We start from the raw sequence: 25,267 nt of genomic DNA, 5'->3' as shown, positions 1-25,267 counted from the left end.
TTTCTTTGCGTCATGTGCTGTTTGGGGAGTGTTTTTTGGAAGGGCCATCCTGCGTGACACTGCAGTGCCACTCCTAGATGGGCCAGGTGTTTGTGTCGGCCACTAGGGTCGCTTATCTTACTCACACAGCTACCTCATTGCTCCTCTTTTTTTCTTTGCGTCATGTGCTGTTTGGGGAGTGTTTTTTGGAAGGGCCATCCTGCGTGACACTGCAGTGCCACTCCTAGATGGGCCAGGTGTTTGTGTCGGCCACTAGGGCCGCTTATCTTACTCACACAGCTACCTCATTGCGCCTCTTTTTTTCTTTGCGTCATGTGCTGTTTGGGGAGTGTTTTTTGGAAGGGCCATCCTGCGTGACACTGCAGTGCCACTCCTAGATGGGCCAGGTGTTTGTGTCGGCCACTAGGGTCGCTTAGCTTAGTCATCCAGCGACCTCGGTGCAAATTTTAGGACTAAAAATAATATTGTGAGGTGTGAGGTGTTCAGAATAGACTGAAAAAGAGTGGAAATTATGGTTTTTGAGGTTAATAATACTTTGGGATCAAAATGACCCCCAAATTCTATGATTTAAGCTGTTTTTTAGTGTTTTTTGAAAAAAAACACCCGAATCCAAAACACACCCGAATCCGACAAAAAAAATTCGGTGAGGTTTTGCCAAAACGCGGTCGAACCCAAAACACGGCCGCGGAACCGAACCCAAAACCAAAACACAAAACCCGAAAAATTTCAAGTGCACATCTCTAATATTTACACAGCTAAAGCCACAGAAGCTGCATCAAAGGACGCAACTACTAGTTTAAGCATGACCAAAAAACATGGGCGACACCCCTGCGGTTTGGCGTCACTTTGTGTAATCCTGCAGAATGAGATCTGTACGCACGTAGTTCTGCGTCTGTGCATGTGCAGACCTCTCACCATCGGAGTTGTGCATAAACTATCAGGTTTGCTCCCAATTGCAGTTGGCATGACATGCCGGCATTTGGGATGCTGATGGTCAGTATTCCAATCGCAGCATCCCGATAGTTAGAATCCCGATAGGGGTCAGAAAAGTATGTTAACCCTCCATTCCTAACCCTCATCCTCCCTTCCCAAAATCTAAACGTAACCCTCCCCAAACCCACAGCCTAACCCTAACCCTCTCCGGTGGTGCCTAAACCTAACATCACCTTCCTGCAGACTAAACCTAACACTGCACACCCTGCAGCCTAACCCTCCCACAGCCTAAACCTACCCCCCTCTTTCCACAGCCTAACCCTATCCCTCCCCCCTGCAACCCAAACCTTCCCCACCCCCACCCCCCTTACTGCGGCATATCTCTCCGACATCCCGGCAACAGTTTTTGGGATCCTGGCAGTTAGGATTCTGGTTCCGGGATTGTGATCCTATTTGGAATGCTGGCGTTGGCTTTCCGAGCAGTGTCGGGATTCCGGTATCAGTATTTCAACTGCCAAGATCCTGATCATTGAGATTCTGACCAGATCTCCATAAGCCCAATGTGTGTAGCAAAATGTGTAGGCTTTGGGAATGGCCAATGTCTGAAACTGTCTGGTACAGTACGTTGAGGCCTGTGGTTACTTAAAGTTATGGTTGAAATAAAGGCTTTTACTGTGTTTATTATCATGCTATGTTTCATAGAGCAGCCGCTCACAATGCATGACTGTGATAAACGTTCGCAGCCCGTAAAATAAATATATAGGGCTTTCATGCACATGAGTTTGTTTCCATTGTCCCAACTACCAATTTGTATAGTCATAACTTACTATAGGGCACAGATGTACTAAGCCTTGGATTGTGATAAAGTAGAGAGATAAAAAGCACCAACCAATCAGCTCCTAACTGACATTTTTCAAACACAGCCTCTAGCATGTCAGTGAGGAGCTGATTGGTTAGTAGTCTATCTCTCTACATATTGTCATTCTCAAGAGTTTAGTACATCTGCACCTAATTCCCCTTCAAACAACAATTGGGACCAGCCTTGCGCTTTAATTCTGCTGCTAGTTACTAGAAAAAGGCACACCCACAAAACCCTTGTCTCATTACTGAAAGCAAATACCAATAGACTAGAAACCAGCGCTCTAAAATATAACGGGGGGAGGGATCCCACGCAGTAAGAGGAGATATCCCCTTTAGGCAAAAACTTACAGGTAAGTTCAACCTCGCATGTGCATAAAGGTATCTTTTATTGACGAGTGTTTCAATCTCAGACGGATGGTTCAATCATACAGACTCTTCTTATTAAAAACACTTACATTAGAATCCTTTCACGCATTCCCGTAAAGGTATCTATTCATCTCCCATCTTAGATCCAGGTAAATTGTACAAACAAGCAGGATATCCAAAACGGCGTGGTTATTTGTAAAATCACAATCAGAACAATGTCTTTCCATACATCACAGGGTACAGACAGTTCACATTAACAGTGCTCTATATACAAATACCGGCTGCAGACAGGTAAGTGCAAGGCATCTGTAACACTCAGTTCTGCATACCAATTGGATCCTGGGAGACAGAAGATACAGCAGGCAGCTTCAACGCGTTTCAGGGAGCTCTCTCCCCTTTGTTAAGAAGTCCCTAATTCCTCTTAGTCAGCACTGATACTTCATCTATCAAACACTATTCATGTTCTAAATTAAAATATGTAAAGGAACACTAAAGCCATATATTATTATTATTATTATTATTATTATTATTATTATCCTTTATTTATATGGCACCACAAGGGATCCGCAGCGCCCATTACACAGTACATAATCAAATGAGCAAACAAGAAAACAGCACTTACAGTTCAAGGCAATATAGGATAGGTATAGAAAACCAGGGGTTAGGTGCCATCAAAGGGAGTATGGAGTATAGGATAGTGTAAGTGAGAATAGGAAAGGCACATGAGGAAAGAAGGCCTTGCTCTTTCGAGCTTACAATCTAAAAGGTGAGGGGCTAACAGACCAGGGTGACACAGAAGGGGTAGACAGTGAGCATAGACAAGAGGGTTAGGAGAAGAGTTGGCTGAGTTTGGTGAAGAAGTAGGTTTTGAGAGTCCGTATGAAGTTTTGTAGAGAGGTGGAGAGTCGGATGGGGAGAGGTAGAGAATTCCAGAGATAGGGAGCAGCACATGCAAAATCTTGTACGTAAGAGTGGGAGGAAGTAATCAGTTGGCAGGAGAGATGGCGTGCATTAGCAGAGGTGGGAATGTAAAGAGAGACAAGGTCAGAGATGTAAGAGAGAGAAGAGTGGGTGAGGGCTTTGTAGGTGAGTGTGAGATATATGACACACAGGGCTGCCAAGAGAAATCATGGGCCCTGGTACAGCAACTTCCCGCCCCCCCCCTGAAGGGTGTGTGACCACAGCATGCTGAGTCACAACTCTTTGGGGGCGTGTCTAGAACATGGGAAGCACCCACTCACATGAACATGCCCTTTGCTGGGCCCAGGTACTTTTCAGGGAGCTTTTTTTAAGACAACACTGAAAGTTTGTTAAAAATATATTACCTCATACTCCATTTCAGAGAGCTAAAAAACGTATCCCTTGCCTCTAGAATAGAGATCTTACAGGACAAAATGATGAGATTTTAAAGCTGGAAGTGCTAATTATATGCATACTTAACTACTCTCCCGGAATTTGCAGGAGACACACAATTTTTTGGGTAGTCCCCCGGAACAGTACACAGCTCTCCCGCATTTTGCCCACTTCCTACAACAGTGGGAAGGATGAGGGAAAAATTACTGTGAAAGCACTGTATGGTGGAGTCTTAATGATATACGATTTGTGATATTAAGTCTCTGTTAGGTGCCGCGGTCCGCGGCGCCGCTCGGTCTGCTTCTGAGCGACGCTCACGGTCGCCACACCTCCCTCCCTGCCCGCCCGGCGCCTAGCAACGCCAGGACGCCGTGCGTACTGTAGCCACCGGGTCCCTGGCAACGCTAGGACGCCGGGCGTCCACAGCCGCTGGGTCCATAGCAATGGGGACGCCATTGGCGGACTACGTTCCCCGTTGCCAGATAAAGATTGATTAGTTGCTCGTGCAGCAGGGCAGCTGCACGGCAACTAGTAATTAGGGTCTGGGGGGCTGGTCTTGCTGACCCTCCTGTCATTGGCCAGCAGGGCCTTTTTATGGGAGCCAGCACACTACAGTCTCCCCGTTGATAGCTTCCTGTATGCTGTTCCTGCCTTGCAAACGTCTGTTCCTGGTTAGCTGTATCTGGTCGATCCTGCTCCCTGCGCTCCTGAGTCCTGGAGTTCTGAAGCCGGTCCTGGGAATCCATCCAGTCCAAGTGAAACTGTTGCAGTCATCTAGGGGTTCTCGCTTGTTGGGGTTCTCTCCCGGTTCCGTGAGTAGCGGCTTCTGCCGCGGGTTGCGGCCTAGGCCGCTCAGTCCTTGTGTTAATTTTGTATTGGTGGTTTTTGCGGAGGTTTCCGCTTTTCACTGTCCTCCCCGGTCCACGGCGGTGCCGTGTGGGGGTGTGGACAGTGGTGTCTTTTGTTGTTCTTTTCCTTTGGCGGCGTGCCACACATATATTTAGTTTTAGGGTAGTTAGTAGCCCCTAGCTTTCTGTTGCTTTAGTTACAGGTCCCCTTGTTATTATCCTGTCTCGGCTCACGCCTTGTCTCACTCTAAGACCTGGGGGCATCGGAGTTGGGCAGACCTAATCCGCCCTTCAAACGCGGCTGCCGTGGGCCCAAGAAACCATAGTCACTCAGGCGTGAACTGACCACACGGGTAAAACAATGGAGGTAGGGTGCTAGGGGCTATTTCCGTACCACCCCTTATTTCAGCGTCACGTCCTGGTGCTCTGGACTCACTACGCAACATCTCTCTAGTTCTGAGCATCAGGAACGTAACATTATCACCGGCCCAAAAAACAAAAAAAAACAAAAAATATAAAGAGTTATTTGTTTTTGGTGGGCCTTGAAATTCGGCCTCATGAATCCGGCAGTATTAGGACCGAATCCCAGCCAGCTTTTGGCCAACCAGATTCAGGAACTAACTCAGATGGTTCAGGATCTTACTCTTCGGGTGAGATCGCAGGAAGATCTTTTGCGAGCCTCCCCGAGTATGATTCCAGAACCAAAGATGCACCTTCCTGACCGTTTTTCAGGTAACCGAAAAGGATTTTTTTAATTTCAAGGAAGCTTGTAAGCTTTATTTTCGTTTAAGGCCCCGATCCTCTGGTACTGAGTCTCAACGGGTCGGGATAGTGATGTTATTACTACAAGGCGATCCGCAAACCTGGGCTTTTGGGCTAAAAGCCGATGATGTTGCCTTGCTTTCTGTGGATGCCTTTTTTAAGTCCCTAGGCCTTTTGTACGATGACCCTGATAGGGAAGCATCGGCTGAGAGCCACCTGCGTGCACTTAAGCAAGGGAAAAATCCAGCAGAGGCGTATTGTACCGAGTTTCGCCGTTGGTCGAATGACTGTGGCTGGAATGACCCGGCCCTGCGCAGTCAGTTTCGCCTCAGTTTGTCTGAAGTTATTAAAGACAGTCTCCTTCAGTACCCCGCTCCAAAGACTTTAGACAAACTCATGGAGCTTGCTATTAAAATTGATCGTCGTCTCCGAGAGCGGAGGGCTGAAAGAGGAGCTAGTTTCAGGCCTAGTCCATGTGTGTCTACTTTCCCTGAGGACGTCCAGGAGCCCATGCAAATGGGTCTCTCCCGGCTGTCCCAGAGGAAAGAACCAGAAGGCTAAATTCTGGTCTTTGCTTGTATTGTGGTGGCAAGGGACATATCGCGCGTAATTGCCCGAATAAGCAGGGAAACGCTCTGACCAAGTGAATTGTGAGGGGGTTCACTTGGGTCTGCAACTGATCTCCTCTAATGATTCCTTATTAGTTCCTGTAAAAATTTCCTTTGGTAGTCTCAGTTCGTTGGTGTCGGCCTGCGTCGACAGTAGAGCTGCTGGAAATTTCATGGATCTTGGTTGGGCTCAGGCTTTGGGCGTTCCACAGATACCTTTGGATAAACGTATCACCATGCACGGTTTGGATGGTGGTCCGCTTTCTAATGGGGTAATCACTCACCGCACACCTCCAGTACAACTGACAGTGGGGGCCCTACATTCGGAGAAAATCGAATTTTACCTTACCCACTGTCCTGCTGTCCCCGTAGTGTTGGGTCACCCCTGGCTTGCCTTCCATAATCCCACCATAGATTGGCGGTCTGGGGAGATTTCCCGATGGGGTCCCTTTTGTGTTAAGGAATGTATTTCCCGTTCAGTCCGGGTTGTGGCAGTCACCCCAGAACTTATTCCTTTGGAATATCAGGACTTTGCCGATGTTTTCTCCAAGGGTAATGTGGATATTCTGCCCACTCATCGGTCCTATGACTGCGCTATTGACTTAGTTCCCAGTGCCTCTTTGCCTAAAGGGAGACTATATGCCCTGTCTGGGCCGGAAACTACGGCAATGAATGATTATGTACAGGAGAGCCTGAAAAAAGGCTTCATTAGGCCCTCGAAATCTCCCTTGAGTGCAGGGTTCTTTTTTGTTGAGAAAAAAGATGGGTCGCTCAGACCATGTATTAATTATCGGGCTCTGAATAAAATTTCTGTTAAAAACACCTACCCCTTGCCACTGATTTCAGTACTATTTGACCAGCTCCGGACTGCCGTTATCTTTTCCAAGATTGATCTTAGAGGGGCTTACAATCTCATCCGAATAAAATCTGGGGATGAGTGGAAGACGGCTTTCAGCACACAGTCAGGACATTATGAATACCTGGTGATGCCGTTTGGGCTGTCTAATGCTCCTGCTGTATTTCAAGATCTCATTAACGACGTCCTTCGCGACTTCCTAGGAAAGTTCGTAGTCGTTTATTTAGACGACATTTTGATTTACTCTGAGTCTTTTGAACAACATATTACCCATGTGCGACTGGTCCTTCAGAAGTTACGGGAAAATCATTTGTACGCCAAACTGGAGAAATCTGATTTCCACATCACAGAAGTGTCCTTCCTGGGGTATATTATTTCTCCTAAGGGGTTTTTCATGGAACCGAAAAAACTCCAGGCCATCCTAAATTGGGCACAACCCACAAACTTAAAAGCAATTCAGCGCTTTTTAGGGTTTGCAAATTACTATAGGCGTTTTATTCATACCTTCTCAGATTTGGTGGCTCCTATTGTGGCATTGACTAAAAAAGGAGCGGACCCTTCCAATTGGTCGCCTGAAGCCAAGTCTACCTTCCTGGCCTTAAAGCAGGCCTTTGTCTCAGCTCCAGTACTCAGACACCCTAACCCGGATCTCCCCTTTATTGTCGAGGTAGATGCCTCAGAGGTTGGAGTGGGGGCTATCCTTTCTCAGGAAGACCCGGAGTCTCAGGAATTACACCCATGTGCCTTCATGTCCAGAAAATTCTCCTCCGCAGAATCCAACTATGATGTTGGTAATCGAGAATTGTTGGCAGTTAAATGGGCTTTTGAGGAGTGGAGGCACTGGCTGGAAGGAGCAAGGCATACCATTACGGTGTTTACTGACCACAAGAACCTGCAGTATATTGAGTCAGCTAAACGGCTTAATGCTCGACAGGCACGTTGCGCGCTGTTTTTTTTACTCGTTTCAGGTTTATAATCACCTTCAGGCCCGGTTCCAAGAATACAAAAGCCGATGCCCTGTCACGTTGTTTTCTTCCGGTTCACAATAACCACCCGGCTACTACCCCCATAGTCCCATCGTCTGTCATCCGGGCTGGCCTCACACAGGATTTATTTACACAGCTAGTCCAGCTTCAGCAGCAGGCTCCCAAAGTCACTCCTGCAGATCATCTCTTCGTCCCTGAATTTCTGAGGGGCACTGTTCTAGCTGAGTTTCATGATAATAAGGTTTCTGGTCATCCGGGTATCACTAAGACCTTGGAGTTAATCTCTCGCTCAGTGTGGTGGCCTAATCTTTCTAAAGATGTAAGGGAATTTGTCCGTTCCTGTCAGGTTTGTGCTCAGTACAAGGTATCTCGATCGTTGCCGGTCGGGCAACTCATGCCTCTAGCCGTTCCTCTCAGGCCATGGTCACATATATCCATGGATTTCGTGGTGGACCTTCCTCTTTCAGCTGGGTTTCGAGTCATTTGGGTGGTAGTAGACCGTTTTAGTAAGATGGCCCACTTCATTGCTCTCCCCCGATTACCCTCTGCTCAAGGGTGGGCAGTTTTGTTTCTCCGCCATGTGTTCAGGCTCCATGGTTTACCCAGGGATATTGTCTCTGATCGGGGACCGCAATTCATCGCCCGTTTCTGGAAACGTTTTTGTGCCTCATTAAATATGAAACTCTCTTTAACATCTGGGTACCATCCACAGTCTAACGGACAAACTGAACGTGTTAATCAGTCGTTAAAACAGTATTTACGGCTATATTCGGCCAAACTTCAGAATGATTGGTCTGAATTTCTTCCTTTGGCCGAGTTTGCCTATAATAACTCTTGTCATTCTTCCACCAAGGAGTCCCCATTCTTTTCGGTCTTGGGCTTTCATCCTAGAGCCAATTCTTTTTACCCTCATTCTCCAGTTTCCTCGTTGACCTTTAACTTCCCGTCTCAGAATGATTTGGGAAAAGGTGCACCTTGCCCTTAAGAAGGCTGCCTTCCGAGAAAAATTTTTTTCTGATAGGTTCCGACGCCCATTAACTTTTAAGGTGGGAGATAAGGTGTGGTTGTCAACCCGCAACATCAAGCTCCGACAACCCTCGGCTAGATTGGGACCCAAATTTATTGGACCGTTCCTTATCGTTAAGAAGGTCAACCCAGTTGCTTTTCGGCTGCGTTTGCCTAAATCACTGAAAATTGGCAATACTTTTCACTGTTCCCTTCTGAAGCAGTATATTTCTTCCAGGAGATTCCCTCGGAAGACTTCGCAGGGTAGACCTCCGGTGGATGTTCAGGGGCAACAAGAGTTCTTGGTGGATTAAGTTTTAGATTCCAAAGTTTCTCGGGGCCGGCTTTATTTTTTGGTTCACTGGAAAGGCTATGGCCCGGAAGAAAGGTCTTGGGTCCTGGATAACAATTTACATGCCCCTAAACTTAAGAGATTATTCTTTCAGGAATTTCATCAGAAACCCGGCTTTAGGGGTTCTTTAACCCCTCCTCAAGGGGGGGTACTGTTAGGTGCCGCGGTCCGCGGCGCCGCTCAGTCTGCTTCCGAGCGACACTCACGGCCGCCGCACCTCCCTCCCTGCCCGCCCGGCGCCTAGCAACGCCAGGACGCTGTGCGTACTGTAGCCACCGGGTCCCTGGCAATGCTAGGACGCCGGGAGTCCACAGCCGCTGGGTCCATAGCAACGGGGACGCCATTGGCGGACCGCGTTCCCCGTTGCCAGATAAAGATTGATTAGTTGCTCGTGCAGCAGGGCAGCTGCACGGCAACTAGTAATTAGGGTCTGGGGGGCTGGTCTTGCTGGCCCTCCTGTCATTGGCCAGCAGGGCCTTTTTATGGGAGCCAGCACAATACAGTCTCCCCGGTGATAGCTTCCTGTATGCTGTTCCTGCCTTGCAAACGTCTGTTCCTGGTTAGCTGTATCTGGTCGATCCTGCTCCCTGCGCTCCTGAGTCCTAGAGTTCTGAAGCCGGTCCTGGGAATCCTTCCAGTCCAAGTGAACCTGTTGCGGTCATCTAGGGGTTCTCGCTTGTTGGGGTTCTCTCCCGGTTCTGTGAGTAGCGGCTTCTGCCACGGGTTGCGGCCTAGGCCGCGGGTTGCGGCCTAGGCCGCTCAGTCCTTGTGTTAATTTTGTATTGGTGGTTTTTGCGGAGTTTTCCGCTTTTCACTGTCCTCCCCGGTACACGGCGGTGCCGTGTGGGGGTGTGGACAGTGGTGTCTTTTGTTGTTCTTTTCCTTTGGCGGCGTGCCGCACATATATTTAGTTTTAGGGTAGTTAGTAGCCCCTAGCTTTCTGTTGCTTTAGTTAGATGTTCCCTTGTTATTATCCTGTCTCGGCTCACGCCTTGTCTCACTCTAAGACCTGGGGGCATCGGAGTTGGGCAGACCTAATCCGCCCTTCAAACGCGGCTGCCGTGGGCTCAAGAAACCATAGTCACTCAGGCGTGAACTGACCACACGGGTAAAACAATGGAGGTAGGGTGCTAGGGGCTATTTCCGTACCACCCCTTATTTCAGCGTCACGTCCTGGTGCTCTGGACTCACTACACAACATCTCTCTAGTTCTGAGCATCAGGAACGTAACAGTCTCGTCCCTTGAGACTACAGAACTGAGAATCGCTGCTTTTTTCCCATGGTGGGGCCTAATAAAGTAATAGCCTGGTATCACTCCTGAAGTGAGGGCTTCTCCCAGAGAAGAGAAGGAAGAAATCGGTAAGTATGCATATATTGCAGGGAGACCCATTGCCCCATCATGTGCCCTATTCACAAATCCATTGATTTGCATTTCTGCAGATCAAGTTAGCAAACCTGCAGTATCATTCGTACCTTGATTTCTCAGAACAATACAGAACTAGGGGTGTGCGAGCAGAGCCATCGCTCAAGATGTAGTGTCTTGGGGGTGGCGCCATAGCTGCCCAAACACATCTGCATTTGGCTTTCACCCTGCAATCTATAGTGCTGCTGCAGAGCTGTCCAGGGTGTCATTTAGATGCTCCCAACATGAACCCTGCAGCAAACTTGTTGACATTCTAGCTGACTCCTCTGGGAGGGGATAGCCAGGTTGACTCAGCGGTGGATTTGGTGCAGCATTGGGTGGGAATGTGGTGAGGCCGGTGATGCAGAATAGGGGCGGAGCAGGATGCATGGCCCCTGCTACACAATGCCGAGATTACCGGCTGAGATTACCAGCGCGAATCGTGTCATCGGAACCCCACTTGTGCACAGTTGCCAGTGGGGGGTGTGGGCAGTTGCGGTAGTGTGCAGGGTGGGGTGAGGATGGTTACGTAACCGGAAGACTTGTCCGCTCTTCCTGGTGGCCGAGAGTGCCACCCATTTTTCGGGAGCTTCTTGGTCGTTCCAGGAGAGTATGCCCTGCAGACTGTACAGCCGCCACTTTCTGGTATCGGTGGCCACGCCCCTCAACATGACATCACAATGGCACATGTTTCGGTGCAAGGGCGACACAGGGTGTAAAATCACAATGTTCGGGCACTGCATGTGAGTCTGCTTCATATGGGAATAATCACAATGAAAATACTTAATTAAACACTTCCATTATGCAATGCTCACATAGGTTTATTATCAAATAGAGACATTATACTGTATACTTGTATTGTGCTATGTAGTACATTAATGCTATGTGAGTACAGTGTATGTATTATTGATGTGCAAACCATAAGACAATACACAACTGCCTAGTCTAACTTTTCCATGAAACAATGTTAATACAGTTTTCCTTTGGGAACATTTTTTACACTATCCTTGCTCAGCAATATGTTAGCTTTGAAGGTTCCTGTTTGCAGATGAATGCAAATGTTGTTGTTTGCCATGATTAAACATCCTAGAGTTTGAATAAGCTGGTCATATTCCTATGTGTAACCAGATAGCAATGCATAAAGCACCATGAAAGATTCCTTTGTGTTACAAGCCAACAGAGAATGTTCTAATGGTTAGAAACAGCTGTGTATAACATTTTATCATTTATCCTATGCTGTAATTAATATTCAAACAACATGTTTTATTGTAAGAACACAGAAACACAAAAGCAAGACTTAAACACATATTTGGTATGTATGTGTGTATTGTTTATAAACAGCTGAGTTTAGTGTAGCAGTGCCAAATTATTTTGTATTGTGAACAGTGACTGCCATAGAGGAATGTATATTCCAGCACTAGCTTGCAGTAATTGAACTGCTTTTTTTAATTGACTCCAGAGGGTATATTTACTAAATGTCAATTTTGGTCGATTTTTGGTCGATGTTTGATCGATTTTGTGTTTCAGGGTCTAAATCCTAACAGATGATTTTTGACATCCTTTTAAAAAAAATATGTCAAAAATCAACTGTTTGTAAAAGTGGGATTTAGACCATGAAATACAAAACAGATCAAACATCAATGAAACATCGACCTTTAGTAAATATAAACCAAAATCCCATATTTACTAGCAGATGATTTTTGACATATTATTTTTCTAAAGGATGTAAAAAAGCATCTGTTAGTAAATGTAGGATTTGGACCCTGAAGCACAAAATCAATCAAATATCGGCCAAACATCGAGCAAAGATTGATCAAAATCGACCCAAAACGACTTTTAAAAATATACCGCTTGTGTTTATATAATTGAAATGATGTTATTTACTAATATATTCTATACACCATTAATTTATTCTAAAGATGAGCGGGTTCGGTTTTACTCGGTTTTTCTCGGTTCTCAAAACGGCATCTTATTGGCTTACGGATGTCTCGTGTTTTGGATAGCCAATAATATGCCGTTTAGAGAACCGAGTAAATCCGAGAAAACCCGAACATGCACATCTCTAATTTACACTACTCTCCTGAGACAATGCAAGAAAAAACCTAAGCACAAAACCATATACAATGTAATCTACACTGCTCAAAAAAATAAAGGGAACACTAAAATAACACATCCTAGATCTGAATGAATGAAATATTCTTATTAAATACTTTGTTCTTTACATAGTTGAATGTGCTGACAACAAAATCACACAAAAATTATCAATGGAAATCAAATTTATTAACCCATGGAGGTCTGGATTTGGAGTCACACTCAAAAAGAAAGTGGAAAAACACACTACAGGCTGATCCAACTTTGATGTAATGTCCTTAAAACAAGTCAAAATGAGGCTCAGTAGTGTGTGTGGCCTCCACGTGCCTGTATGACCTCCCTACAACGCACACAAGTGGCTCAGGTAGTGCAGCTCATCCAGGATGGCACATCAATGCGAGCTGTGGCAAGAAGGTTTGCTGTGTCTGTCAGCGTAGTGTCCTGAGCATGGAGGCGCTACCAGGAGACAGGCCAGTACATCAGAAGACGTGGAGGAGGCCCTAGGAGGGCAACAACCAAGCAGCAGAACCGCTACCTCCGCCTTTGTGCAAGGAGTAACAGGAGGAGCACTGCCAGAGCCCTGCAAAATGACCTCCAGCAAGCCACAAATGTGCATGTTTCTACTCAAACGATCAGAAACAGACTCCATGTGGGTGGTATGAGGGCCCGACGTCCACAGGTGGGGGTTGGGCTTACAGCCCAACAACGTGGAGGACGTTTGGCATTTGCTCGAAAACACCAAGATTGGCAAATTCGCCACTGGCGCCCTGTGCTCTTCACAGATGAAAGCAGGTTCTCACTGAGCACATGTGACAGACGTGACAGATGAGAAGTGGTAATTGTAACTTGAACCATGTAGTTGTTGAATGTCCCCCCAAAAAACTTAAATCCCACAGCAGAAGATAAAAGGGGGTACATAAATTTATTTAACAATACATGAGACAAAAACCACAAAAGGCGTGGAGAGAACCATATGCAGCAGCACATAAAACAATTGGATAAAAATGACAAAGAGGGTTTGCAAAGCCCACTCTCAAAGATTAAAAAGGGGGGGAAAAAACACCTAATTAATAAAAAAAAAGTGTAAACAAAACCATTTGTTGTCTTTTGTTATTGTGTTTTCTTCTATGCCTTCGATATTGGAGACTTCTTATCCAAATGGTCTGAATTAAGGAAACAACTTAGCTAAAAGAAACCCTTCATTCAACCCAAAAGGGATGTAATGGTGATATTGTATGATTTATTTTAGCGCTTGTGGTGTACTGCAGTTTTCAAATTTCTGTTTTTTTGAATGTGTGGCAGCCGCTACTGACAGTAGGTACATGTCCCTTTGGCGGTACCCAAATTTCACCCTGGGTTTGAAAACAGTCAAGTTATAAAATGGAGAGATAGAGGGATAAAGCCATAAAAATGCATTTAGCTCAGATGGAAAAGTCTTCCCTTTAAGGGACAGTTGGGGGACAGAACAGGGTTATCTAGCAATCAGTTTTACATGTTTCTCCAGATGCACCCCATTATATGTCATATTTTGTCTAGATGGGAGTTGGCTCCTCTTGATTCTTCATTTATTGACATTACTATGCACCAACCAGGATAAGTATAGAAAACCGGCGGACGGGATCCCAGCCGTCATTGGCCCTCATTCCGAGTTGATCGCTCGCTAGCAGTTTTTAGCAGCCGTGCAAACGCATAGTCGCTGCCCATGGGAGAGTGTATTTTCGCTTTGCAGAAGTGTGAATGCCTGTGCAGCAGAGCGCCTGCAAACACATTTTGTGCAGAACAAGACCGGCCCTATAGTTACTTATCCTGTGCGGTGATTGCTGCAACAAGTGACACGGTAATTACATCAGATACCCGCCCAGCAAACGCCTGGCCACTCCTGCGTTTTTCCAAACACTCCCAGAAAATGGTCAGTTGACACCCAGAAACTCCCACTTCCTGTCAATCTCCTTGCAACCACAAGTGCAACTGAAAGTGTTGCTAGAACCTGTGCAAAACCATGATGCTCGTTGTACACGTACGTCACGCGTGTGCATTGCGGTGCATACGCATGCGCAGATTTGCAGTTTTTTCAACTGATCGCTGTGCTGTGAAAAACGGCAGCGAGCGCTCAACTCGGAATAACCCCCATTATACCGACAGTGGGATCCCGGCCACCGGCATGCAGGGAGTGAGGCAAGTGCTACAAAAACTCTTGCAGGCTCACTGCGCTCGCCATGCTGTGGGCATAGTGGCTCGCTACGCTTGCCACAGGTTATATTTTCTTCCTCTATGGATGTCGTGGACACCCATAGAGGGGGAAAAGCCTGTGGCGCTGGGATTCCGTTGGCAGTATTTCACCGACTAGTGGTATTACAACTGCATCCCCACCAACCCTGTGCATATATGTCTTTTCAATTCTCATTCATATGGGCCCTGTGTGGTTGGGCATGGTAAAGGCCTAGCAGAGAGATATCCTCTTCCATACTGTCTCTGTGTCATTGCTCTCTCATTTCGAAAGAAATATGAAATTGTTGTATTTGGTTAAACTACAGGAGATACATGTTAAAACATTAAATAGGGTATACATCTTACTGTTCCAATGTAAACATATGGCTGAGGAAGAGAGCAGGGCACATCTTCATCCAGAATTTTTGAAATTGTAGAAAAATATACAAATACTGTTAGAAAGTTGAAAACTTCATTAACCAAAGTTTCCAACTACAGTATATGTTTAGTACACTTTATGCCAGTCACAGAGTCCACGCAATTCACATTTTAGTACATTGCAGTGCCCCCAGTTCACATTATGCCACACTGTAGTGTCCTTGGCTAACATTATACCACATTGTAGTGCCCTCAGTTCATGTTATGCCACAATGTAATGACTACAGTTCACATTATGTCCACAGTGCCCCATTTCAAATTATGGCACATTGTAGTGCCACCTGTTGACATTGATAAATGGTTTTACTGCTCTCCTTGGCTGCTTTATTCTTTTGCTTGTGTTCTGGGTGCAGAATCTGCTGCTGCACACAATCCACTGTGAATGGTAGAAATGGTAAGTCTACAAGTCTACAAATACTACAACCATGTATTCAGATCAGTGTATTGACTGCACTGGTATCATTGTGAGTAGTTTTTAGACTGTCCATTCATGTATTTAGTATACTGTAGCATCACCAATTCTTACTACACCATTTGGTACAAACATTGATATGAGCTGGATAAAGGAAATACAGATTCCCTAAGCCACTGGGCCCCAAGTCCAGTCTTGCACCAATGCTATCTCATGACTAGCCTAGCATAGGCAAATGTTTATGCTAAATATATACTGTAATGTTGTAATTTCTTAGTGCAGAATTTGAGCAAATTTAGTGAATTATGGGGCATATGTATTAACCCTGGAGAAGTGATACGGCAGTGATAAGTGGAAGGTGATAACGCACCAGCCATTCATTACAGGTTTGACAAATGATAGGAACTGATTGGCTGGTGCGTTATCACCTTCCACTTATCACTGCTTTATCACTTCCACAGGCTTAATACATCTGCCCCATGATGCATCATCGTTTGGAAAGTGATAAAATGGAGAGTGAAAAAGTACCAGCCAATCAGCTCCTAACTGCCATTTTTCAAACACAGCCTGTGACATGGCTGTTAGGACCTGATTGGCTGGCACTTTTTCTTTCTCCATTTTATCACTCTCCAAGTGATGATGCATTTAGCCACCTGTGTCTGCAGCCTCACTGCCTGCTCTACTATTGTCAGTTTTACTTGAACCTGCTATATCCCCAAAGACATTGCCATACAATATCACACTTATTCCATTGTCACTAGACTAACATGAGCAGATAAACTGAATATGGGAAAAGGGAATAAAAACAATGACAGCTCTACTGCATATTGACCTCAGCAAACATCTTTTCTAAGACCTTTATATAAATTAGCATAACAACTTTATACACAATAGAAATGGGAAAAAAAATATTGCGTTTAAATGAATGGGCCCAAGAGAAATGAAATATAAAATGTGTTCAAAAGTTATGCTTTGTGGTTTGTTTATTGAAAAATGAATTACAACCTTAAAAGTAAAAGGCTTTTACAACTTTGTCCACTTAACAAAATCTACTTATGCTAACGTGTACATTAATTTATATTGAAATATCATCCTTTAGTGCAACAAACCTGGTTGAATGATGTAAAATGTATTACGAGGTAAACTGGAATTCAATAATTTTGGTTATTTAATACCTTATTATTTTATAACTATAAAAATATCCAATACAATATCAAATAATGTAGTCCATGAAAACTATATATATATATATATATATATATATATATATATATATATATATGTACTACATTCAAAAACACATTATTATTTTGGGGGGAAAAAACACTCTATTTCTACTACTACAGTACAGTATAATAACAGTATTATGATATAGATGGTTTTTGTGAGGAGTAACAATTTGTATACAGTATATGGTGATGAAATTTAAACCTTGAAATCCTTTCATGTGAAGGAAATTTGAAAAAAGACCACAAGATGGCAGTAATTAAACCAAATTGTATCACTATACAAAAAAATAGAATGAGCATTAAATTGTATACTGTCATATCATAAAGATATATGAAAAAGTTAAATATAGTCAACAGATACAGTATGTAATTATGAAAAGTTTATTTTTATTTTCTATAATTAATTTCTATTTTAATACAATAAATTTAAAATCAAGAAATGAACATGTAACAAACATTTTACTTATAAACATTTTCTTGTTAATGGTCTGAAATATTAACTTTATGATTCAAATTTAAACAGTATTTAACACTAAATCACTCCATCCGCCTGTCAATCCATGTACAGTATTTGCTGATCTATCTACAAATCGATCTATCAATCTCTCACGTAAATATATTGTACAACAATCAGAATCAGCTTTATTGGCCAGGTATACTTGCGTGGGGTGGTCTTCAGTATGCTGGCTGTCGGGATCACGGCGCACAGTATACCGACGCCGGAATCCCGACAGCCGGCATACCGACACATATTCTCCCTTGTGGGGGTCCACGACCCCCCTGGAGGGAGAATAAAATAGCGTGGCGCGCATAGCACGCCACCGTGCCCGCAGCATGGCGAGCGCAGCGAGCCCGCAAGGGGCTCATTTGCGCTTGCCACACTGTCGGTATGCCGGCGGTCGGGCTTCCGGCGCCGGTATGCTGGTCGCCGGGAGTCCGACCGCCAGCATACCATACTACACCCCTTGCGTGTACTAGGAATTTGTCTTCGGTTTGCTATACAACGGTCAAGTAGGTAATAGATAAGCAGGTGTGTGTGTGTGTGTGTGTGTGTGTGTGTGTGAGGGGTGGGGGGGTGGGGGGGGTGGCAAGTAAAGTAATACAGATAGAAATACCGTAGGGACACAAGTAAGTTACATACTTACTAAACAAAAAAATCACTTAAGTCTTCAAAGTGTAAAAACAATTAGATGTATAGCAAAATCTGAATATGATATTTGATATCAATATCTGATAGTGGTATAACAAAACCCACACATTATTAGCAAATAAGTTTCTACCCACTAAAGCGATACACCACAAGAATATCATACCAGAGATAATACAAACCTATTTTTAATTCCAAAATGATCTACACTCTACAAAGGAAATATGAGTAAAATAGCTTTCAATAATATTGAGATAAATATCTAAAAAATCTCCCCATAAGTCTAAAGAAAACTAGAATTATTAATTGGCACCATAATGTATCAGAGAAATACAGAAAATAATCCATATCCAACATTAAAAATATGTAACTTTCTAGTCCTGATGGTTTTAGATCATTACATTGTAAAAATATTTAAAACATTATTAATTATGCCATTAATCCAACTTGGGAATGACATGATTTTTTTTTAAATCAATACTATAGCAATAATGTATTTTGAAAGTAAAAGTAATTCCAAAAATATAATAAAGCGACAAATAGAAATTGAGAAATTTAGTGTCCTATAAATATTCTAAACATGGCCATTAAGATAATCTCAAAAAAATTGACATTGATTATCATCCTACCAGAAATCATACAAGATCAGAAAGGCTTCAGAAACATTTCAGTATTTTCGCACAATTGCAAATTCGCAACTTGGCTGATTATTGGATGGCTGCAATGGTGTTGCAATGGCCGAAATATGTTCTCAATGCGATCGCAGACCCAGCAAAGTGCGATTGCTAAGTGATTGACAGGAAGTGATCAATTGTGGGAGGTTACATGGCATCTGTGGGTGAGTGGTTGAGAAAACGCAGGTGTAAAATGACCTTCTTTGGGGGCGTGTATCTGCGATTGCTGCAATTAAAAACATGGCACTACTGCGTCTGCAGCCGTATATATATTCTGTATATACATGGATCAACCGGAATATTTTAATAGTACTCGATTTCTGCATATGCATTGCACTTATGTATATGCATATGCAAATTTGCAAATGCAGTGCTCGGCATTTTTTACCTTTCTGGGCGGCTCTTCACATACGTTTCTTAGCACAAGCAGTTTTGAGAAAATTGCAGTTTCTGCCTCAATAGCGATCCAAGTTGAAGGAGGGCCAATGTTTTTTAAATATAAAATATCAATCACTCACTAAAACAGCTAAATAAATTATACTGTATTAAGCATTCAATACAGCAACGTGATCTTTTTATTCAAAGAACTAAAACTGGTAGGCATCACTGGAGAATTTACATCGTACATTTAAACTCTGTACAAAATCCCTATTGCAAGATTAAGAATTATGGTTGTCAATCAGTTCAAATTGAGATGAAATGTGGAGTATGTCTAGGATGCCCTCTATAACCTTTATTATTTAAACGAGTAATGAAAGTTCTCTCAGAAAGGAGGAAGCTGTTGGGTATACACATCGATAAAATGATTTGCAAACTAAACTTTTTGTAGATGACAAAAATATTATCCATAGCAAATCCTATAGTCTCTTTACCAAACCTTCTTAAACATCTACAAAAAAATATACTGTATGAACTCAAACATTCAAGTTAATAAGAGAAAACTAAAGGCCTTACATATAATTAAAAATATCCCGTATATGTATCTCGATACAGTATATAAATAATTTGGAATGTATGTTCCAAGAGATGATTTTTCATCAATGACCCAAAACTATTCTCAAAACTAATGTCTTTACTTACAGTATGGGATTTTCTGTCATATGTATAGACAGTTTGTAGTAAAAATTACATTATTGCTAAACTAATTTTTTTACTTTTTGGTCTTCCCTATCCCAATAGCCACAACTACCTCTAAAATATTTGTCACTGTTTTAAAAATCACTAGTCTCAAGATCAAAAATGTGTAAGTGCCAAGATTGAAGAGGACAGACTAATGGTTCCCAATCTTATTTAATACTAGCTGAATACCCATGCTTCGCTATGGGATGAGGATGGTAAATTAGAATTATAGTTGTTCGTTAATTATGTTGGTTGGAGATCTAGTATATAGTAGAGATGAGCGCCTGAAATTTTTCGGGTTTTGTGTTTTGGTTTTGGGTTCGGTTCCGCGGCCGTGTTTTGGGTTCGACCGCGTTTTGGCAAAACCTCACCGAATTTTTTTTGTCGGATTCGGGTGTGTTTTGGATTCGGGTGTTTTTTTCAAAAAACCCTAAAAAACAGCTTAAATCATAGAATTTGGGGGTAATTTTGATCCCAAAGTATTATTAACCTCAAAAAACATAATTTACACTCATTTTCAGCCTATTCTGAACACATCACACCTCACAATATTATTTTTAGTCCTAAAATTTGCACCGAGGTCGCTGTGTGAGTAAGATAAGCGACCCTAGTGGCCGACACAAACACCGGGCCCATCTAGGAGTTGCACTGCAGTGTCACGCAGGATGTCCCTTCCAAAAAACCCTCCCCAAACAGCACATGACGCAAAGAAAAAAAGAGGCGCAATGAGGTAGCTGACTGTGTGAGAAAGATAAGCGACCCTAGTGGCCGACACAAACACCGGGCCCATCTAGGAGTGGCACTGCAGTGTCACGCAGGATGTCCCTTCCAAAAAACCCTCCCCAATCAGCACATGATGCAAAGAAAAAGAAAAGAAAAAAGAGGTGCAAGATGGAATTATCCTTGGGCCCTCCCACCCACCCTTATGTTGTATAAACAAAACAGGACATGCACACTTTAACCAACCCATCATTTCAGTGACAGGGTCTGCCACACGACTGTGACTGATATGACGGGTTGGTTTGGACCCCCCCCAAAAAAGAAGCAATTAATCTCTCCTTGCACAAACTGGCTCTACAGAGGCAAGATGTCCACCTCATCTTCACCCTCCGATATATCACCGTGTACATCCCCCTCCTCACAGATTATCAATTCGTCCCCACTGGAATCCACCATCTCAGCTCCCTGTGTACTTTGTGGAGGCAATTGCTGCTGGTCAATGTCTCCGCGGAGGAATTGATTATAATTCATTTTAATGAACATCATCTTCTCCACATTTTCTGGATGTAACCTCGTACGCCGATTGCTGACAAGGTGAGCGGCGGCACTAAACACTCTTTCGGAGTACACACTTGTGGGAGGGCAACTTAGGTAGAATAAAGCCAGTTTGTGCAAGGGCCTCCAAATTGCCTCTTTTTCCTGCCAGTATAAGTACGGACTGTGTGACGTGCCTACTTGGATGCGGTCACTCATATAATCCTCCACCATTCTATCAATGTTGAGAGAATCATATGCAGTGACAGTAGACGACATGTCCGTAATCGTTGTCAGGTCCTTCAGTCCGGACCAGATGTCAGCATCAGCAGTCGCTCCAGACTGCCCTGCATCACCGCCAGCGGGTGGGCTCGGAATTCTGAGCCTTTTCCTCGCACCCCCAGTTGCGGGAGAATGTGAAGGAGGAGATGTTGACAGGTCGCGTTCCGCTTGACTTGACAATTTTGTCACCAGCAGGTCTTTCAACCCCAGCAGACCTGTGTCTGCCGGAAAGAGAGATCCAAGGTAGGCTTTAAATCTAGGATCGAGCACGGTGGCCAAAATGTAGTGCTCTGATTTCAACAGATTGACCACCCGTGAATCCTTGTTAAGCGAATTAAGGGCTGCATCCACAAGTCCCACATGCCTAGCGGAATCGCTCCGTGTTAGCTCCTTCTTCAATGCCTCCAGCTTCTTCTGCAAAAGCCTGATGAGGGGAATGACCTGACTCAGGCTGGCAGTGTCTGAACTGACTTCACGTGTGGCAAGTTCAAAGGGCATCAGAACCTTGCACAACGTTGAAATCATTCTCCACTGCACTTGAGACAGGTGCATTCCATCTCCTATATCGTGCTCAATTGTATAGGCTTGAATGGCCTTTTGCTGCTCCTCCAACCTCTGAAGCATATAGAGGGTTGAATTCCACCTCGTTACCACTTCTTGCTTCAGATGATGGCAGGGCAGGTTCAGTAGTTTTTGGTGGTGCTCCAGTCTTCTGTACGTGGTGCCTGTACGCCGAAAGTGTCCCGCAATTTTTCTGGCCACCGACAGCATCTCTTGCACGCCCCTGTCGTTTTTTAAAAAATTCTGCACCACCAAATTCAAGGTATGTGCAAAACATGGGACGTGCTGGAATTTGCCCATATTTAATGCACACACAATATTGCTGGCGTTGTCCGATGCCACAAATCCACAGGAGAGTCCAATTGGGGTAAGCCATTCCGCGATGATCTTCCTCAGTTGCCGTAAGAGGTTTTCAGCTGTGTGCGTATTCTGGAAAGCGGTGATACAAAGCGTAGCCTGCCTAGGAAAGAGTTGGCGTTTGCGAGATGCTGCTACTGGTGCCGCCGCTGCTGTTCTTGCGGCGGGAGTCCATACATCTACCCAGTGGGCTGTCACAGTCATATAGTCCTGACCCTGCCCTGCTCCACTTGTCCACATGTCCGTGGTTAAGTGGACATTGGGTACAACTGCATTTTTTAGGACACTGGTGAGTCTTTTTCTGACGTCCGTGTACATTCTCGGTATCGCCTGCCTAGAGAAGTGGAACCTAGATGGTATTTGGTAACGGGGGCACACTGCCTCAATAAATTGTCTAGTTCCCTGTGAACTAACGGCGGATACCGGACGCACGTCTAACACCAACATAGTTGTCAAGGACTCAGTTATCCGCTTTGCAGTAGGATGACTGCTGTGATATTTCATCTTCCTCGCAAAGGACTGTTGAACAGTCAATTGCTTACTGGAAGTAGTACAAGTGGGCTTACGACTTCCCCTCTGGGATGACCATCGACTCCCAGCGGCAACAACAGCAGCGCCAGCAGCAGTAGGCGTTACACGCAAGGATGCATCGGAGGAATCCCAGGCAGGAGAGGACTCGTCAGACTTGCCAGTGACATGGCCTGCAGGACTATTGGCATTCCTGGGGAAGGAGGAAATTGACACTGAGGGAGTTGGTGGGGTGGTTTGCGTGAGCTTGGTTACAAGAGGAAGGGATTTACTGGTCAGTGGACTGCTTCCGCTGTCACCCAAAGTTTTTGAACTTGTCACTGACTTATTATGAATGCGCTGCAGGTGACGTATAAGGGAGGATGTTCCGAGGTGGTTAACGTCCTTACCCCTACTTATTACAGCTTGACAAAGGGAACACACGGCTTGACACCTGTTGTCCGCATTTCTGGTGAAATACCTCCACACCGAAGAGCTGATTTTTTTGGTATTTTCACCTGGCATGTCAACGGCCATATTCCTCCCACGGACAACAGGTGTCTCCCCGGGTGCCTGACTTAAACAAACCACCTCACCATCAGAATCCTCCTGGTCAATTTCCTCCCCAGCGCCAGCAACACCCATATCCTCCTCATCCTGGTGTACTTCAACACTGACATCTTCAATCTGACTATCAGGAACTGGACTGCGGGTGCTCCTTCCAGCACTTGCAGGGGGCATGCAAATAGTGGAAGGCGCATGCTCTTCACGTCCAGTGTTGGGAAGGTCAGGCATCGCAAACGACACAATTGGACTCTCCTTGTGGATTTGGGATTTCAAAGAACGCACAGTTCTTTGCGGTGCTTTTGCCAGCTTGAGTCTTTTCAGTTTTCTAGCGAGAGGCTGAGTGCTTCCATCCTCATGTGAAGCTGAACCACTAGCCATGAACATAGGCCAGGGCCTCAGCCGTTCCTTGCCACTCCGTGTGGTAAATGGCATATTGGCAAGTTTACGCTTCTCCTCCGACAATTTTATTTTAGGTTTTGGAGTCCTTTTTTTTCTGATATTTGGTGTTTTGGATTTGACATGCTCTGTACTATGACATTGGGCATCGGCCTTGGCAGACGACGTTGCTGGCATTTCATCGTCTCGGCCATGACTAGTGGCAGCAGCTTCAGCACGAGGTGGAAGTGGATCTTGATCTTTCCCTAATTTTGGAACCTCAACTTTTTTGTTCTCCATATTTTATAGGCAGAACTAAAAGGCACCTCAGGTAAACAATGGAGATGGATGGATTGGATACTAGTATACAATTATGGACGGACTGCCACGGTTAGGTGGTATAAAAAAACCACGGTTAGGTGGTATATATTATAATAATAATACAATTATGGATGGACGGACTGCCTGCCGACTGCCGACACAGAGGTAGCCACAGCCGTGAACTACCGCACTGTACACTGGTTGATAAAGAGATAGTAGTATACTCGTAACAACTAGTATGACACTATGACGACGGTATAAAGAAAGAAAAAAAAATACCACAGTTAGGTGGTATATATTATAATAATAATACAATTATGGATGGACGGACTGCCTGCCGACTGCCGACACAGAGGTAGCCACAGCCGTGAACTACCGCACTGTACACTGGTTGATAAAGAGATAGTAGTATACTCGTAACAACTAGTATGACACTATGACGACGGTATAAAGAATGAAAAAAAAAACCACGGTTAGGTGGTATATATTATAATAATAATACAATTATGGATGGACGGACTGCCTGCCGAGTGCCGACACAGAGGTAGCCACAGCCGTGAACTACCGCACTGTACACTGGTTGATAAAGAGATAGTAGTATACTCGTAACAACTAGTATGACACTATGACGACGGTATAAAGAAAGAAAAAAAAATACCACGGTTAGGTGGTATATATTATAATAATAATACAATTATGGATGGACGGACTGCCTGCCGACTGCCGACACAGAGGTAGCCACAGCCGTGAACTACCGCACTGTACACTGGTTGATAAAGAGATAGTAGTATACTCGTAACAACTAGTATGACACTATGACGACGGTATAAAGAAAGAAAAAAAAATACCACAGTTAGGTGGTATATATTATAATAATAATACAATTATGGATGGACGGACTGCCTGCCGACTGCCGACACAGAGGTAGCCACAGCCGTGAACTACCGCACTGTACACTGGTTGATAAAGAGATAGTAGTATACTCGTAACAACTAGTATGACACTATGACGACGGTATAAAGAATGAAAAAAAAAACCACGGTTAGGTGGTATATATTATAATAATAATACAATTATGGATGGACGGACTGCCTGCCGACTGCCGACACAGAGGTAGCCACAGCCGTGAACTACCGCACTGTACACTGGTTGATAAAGAGATAGTAGTATACTCGTAACAACTAGTATGACACTATGACGACGGTATAAAGAAAGAAAAAAAAATACCACAGTTAGGTGGTATATATTATAATAATAATACAATTATGGATGGACGGACTGCCTGCCGACTGCCGACACAGAGGTAGCCACAGCCGTGAACTACCGCACTGTACACTGGTTGATAAAGAGATAGTAGTATACTCGTAACAACTAGTATGACACTATGACGACG

This window comes from Pseudophryne corroboree, chromosome 2 (genome assembly GCF_028390025.1).
Source record: "Pseudophryne corroboree isolate aPseCor3 chromosome 2, aPseCor3.hap2, whole genome shotgun sequence".
Taxonomy (NCBI): domain Eukaryota; kingdom Metazoa; phylum Chordata; class Amphibia; order Anura; family Myobatrachidae; genus Pseudophryne; species Pseudophryne corroboree.
This window is presented reverse-complemented; position numbering follows the sequence as displayed.